Source organism: Poecilia reticulata, linkage group LG3 (assembly GCF_000633615.1).
Source record: "Poecilia reticulata strain Guanapo linkage group LG3, Guppy_female_1.0+MT, whole genome shotgun sequence".
Lineage (NCBI taxonomy): Eukaryota > Metazoa > Chordata > Actinopteri > Cyprinodontiformes > Poeciliidae > Poecilia > Poecilia reticulata.
Window position 1 is genome coordinate 31,508,842 of NC_024333.1, and position 3,409 is coordinate 31,512,250.

Below are 3,409 nucleotides of genomic sequence, written 5' to 3' on the forward strand. Positions count from 1 at the left end.
AAACCCAAATAAATGAATGAGCTTCAACACAAGGAGAAAAATAACAGCAATGTTGGAAAAGACGAGTTTAAACATGAAGCTGGATTCAGAAAGTTCACCGTCATGCAGGAATTCAWTTCAGTAAAAAAACGGACAAATTTCCAAATATAAACGTAAAAATAGATTTTCAACAAGCCATCAGTTATGTTAACAGTCTCACACAAACGACTGAAGTCGAGAGCAACAACCGATCAGTTTGATCAGTTTGATCAGTTTGAGTTTTTAATCGCGGCTCGAACACATTTTGGTTTACAGCAAAGAAACTAAACGTTCCTACAAACGTCTCACTGAAAAGGTTCCTGGACTCAGAACCAGAACTCAGGAAGACGTTTGGGTCGGTGAAGCGTTAGGATCAAATGCTGCTGTTTGAAATGAGCTCACAGATAAAAGGTTTATGCTAAATAAAAACAAAGTTATAAAAGTTAGTAAAGTTAGTCAAAAATTAACAGCAACAATCTGGGTTATTTAGTCATAAGAGAAAAAAATCGGGGTTCATTTTTTTAAAGTATATTTAGTTTGCCAGCTGAGTTAGTTAGATAAATGTTGAGACTTTAATGATTGGACCAGCAAATCCTTTACCTGTGGGGTCTGCAGGAGGGGGCAGATACGGTATGGAGCTAAATTAGGACCATAAAGTGTGTTCAAAAAACAAAAATTAGAAACTGAAAAAAAAAACTTGAAATCTCAAATGTAGTTTTGAAAAAAAAAATTCACATTTTTTTTTTGTGTTTAGTTTAAAAAAATGATAACATTTTCTGTCTCTAATTTAGTTGGACCCCTCACTGAGTGACCGCTCAGCTTCATGCAAACCAACAATCCATCAAACTCCATCTGGTTTGATGCATCCGAGGCGTTTTGTGACTTTGACCAACCATCTGACTGTCAGATGCTCCTGATCATCACCACACTGAGGCACCAGGAAGCCCAGCCTGCTTCCAGTCCAGCTTTGTTTCAGAAACACTCCGAGCTACCAAACAGGAGGAGATTAAAGATGAAAAATCAAAGAAATGAAGAACCGAGATGCAGCGAAATGAGGAAAGAGCAGCAACAGAAAGTCCAACAGAGCTGCAACAGAGCTGTCTGTCTGTCTGTCTGTCTGTCTGTCTGTCTGTCTGTCTGTCTGTCTGTCTTGTCGCTCAGCTGGCCAGAGGAAACATGAAAATGCAGAAACTCAGAGAAAATAACTTTACACTTGATTGTGAGGACAGACAAAGCTGCGGTTGGGGAAACATACTCATATTTAAATGTGTGCAAATTAACAGACATGCAGCAGCAGCAGCATTTCTGACAGCGTCACAGAACTTCAGCCGATTAATAACAAACATTTAGATTTGGAYGCTGCACAGAGAGAATCTGCTTCATTTTGGCAAAGAGGACGAAGCCACCGGCATCATGTCAGACACACGGTGGCATGTTTCAGAGAAGACTGGAGATTTACTTTAGGAATGATGAATCATGCTCCATCAGAACGGTGCCGAGTGGAAAAACTGAGCACAGAGAACTGGGCCTTGTGGGACACCGTAAGAGAGAATCAGGGGGATATTAAAGATCTGGAGCCAAAGATTTTAAAATGTTCAATAAGAAAACAGCTGAAGTTCAGYCATGTTGGGTTTTTCTTTCAAACTCTTTCATCACCAGAAAACATCCAGAAATCATTTTCACTTCTGATCTGATCTGGATATTTATTTACAATATTCTGACTAAAAGCTGCTGATCTGCTTGACTTTTTCTAAAAACAAAAAACGTCCAATTCCTTAAAGYGGCAACCCGCCCGGATCCCAAACAGATTTAATTATTAATGACATGCAGGGATCTGAACTTTCTGTCATTTCTTGTGTAAATCTTAGAAGATGCTGCAAAGGAGCGGATCGATGCTCGGACTTGGTTCTGGTCCARAATGAGCCGCAGCACAAAGTGCAGCAATTAATGATGAGCTGAGCTCCACCTGCAGCTGCTGGAGCAAAAGCGCCAATTCAGCTTTCCTCAAACTCAGCGTTCACCTCCACCGGTCCCACTTTCACACAATAAAACATTTATTATTTACATCCCAAAGCTGCAAAAGGTTGAATAAGAAGCAGCTTTTCGACCACTTTCTKAGTCTTTAGTCTGACTGGAGCAGATTAACTGATTTTAGAGAAGAAATGCGGCAAAAAGCATCTAATAAAGTGCAAATCATCTCTCCACGTTTAAAACCACACAAAAAGATGAAAGAATATCTCTGGAGCATTTTTTGTTCGGTGAGGGGAAAAATAAGAAAACAATKATGCTCACCTTGAACGTGGTCCTGGTTCCTGTTCGGCCTGAAGAGGTTCCCTCCTCCGGGCTTTATCTCCTCCTAAAGCCGCTCCATGTCCTCCGGCTGTCCGCGCCGGCGCGCCGCGGCCGGTGGAGCTSCGCTGCTGGGGGAAACTTCCMGGCAAAGTGCGGCTCTGCGGACCGGAGCCTGTCAACCTGACCTCCGGGGTGGGGAAGAAATCCGAGCAGCTCCGAGCAGAAATTCAATCCGAGGCGACAGCCACCGAGCGCGGCTCCGAGCGGCTCATCGCCCCGCCAGCAGGAGGAGGCAGGCGGAGCTGGAGGGTGGAGGACAGAGGAGAGAGAGGAAGGGGGCGGTCATGCCGCCGCCTCCCCGCTGCTCAGGTGGACACCTCTCATCTCATTCCTGCCTCCCAGAGAGCGAAGCAGAAATAAAACTGGAAACTGATCAGAAGAACATTTACAGGCTGGGATAATATCAGCAAGTCTGATTTCTGATTCAAACATGTTTATGTTTCTAGAAAAATCACCGTTTCTGAACAATATGGCTCCCTGCCCAGGGCGGCAAGCCGTGAGGGTTGGTTGGTGCAGGAGGGTCTCAGCTAAAGCAGCGACAAATCATCTGCTGCGGGAATCAGTTTATCAAAATGAACAGAGAAAAGGACGTTTAACAGCTTTCAGCAACACTCAGTAAATGTGATGATCTTTGCTCCCATTGGACAGAAATGATGAGGAGGCGGGACAATGAAGGACAGAAACAACAAACTGTGAAGTCCTGCTGCATTTCTGCTGTTGTTACAGCTGCGACGCCATTTTGAACGTTGATGGCAGCTCAGTAAATGCAGGTTTTGTGATTATTTAAAATGCACGACATGTTGATATATTTATGACAAATGTTGGTCATTTATTAACCCAAAACAAATATTTGATCTGAACGAGATTAACCTGGATGTAAAAACTAATGAATGCATAAAAACATTTCTGTCTGTTTTCTATTGCTTCAACATTTCAGGAAGTGTAACAAAAATTACAAGTGAAATTTTCAAACATAACCTGAGTGGCCAAACTTTTATTTAACTTTGGGACCAAACTGCTACAAACTTCAGAATCTGAG

The 3,409-nt window shown here is 42.7% G+C and overlaps 1 protein-coding gene across 1 annotated transcript in view; it reads right to left on the minus strand.

The window, feature by feature from the left end:
• LOC103463007 (SH3 and multiple ankyrin repeat domains protein 2) overlaps positions 1-2,590 on the minus strand; it is a 185,821-nt gene extending 183,231 nt beyond the window's left edge. The window contains exon 1 of the mRNA XM_017303938.1: positions 2,311-2,590. The gene's annotated coding sequence lies outside the window, so the exon portion shown is untranslated. The remainder of the gene's footprint in view (positions 1-2,310) is intronic.
• Between the last annotated feature and the right edge of the window lie 819 nt (positions 2,591-3,409).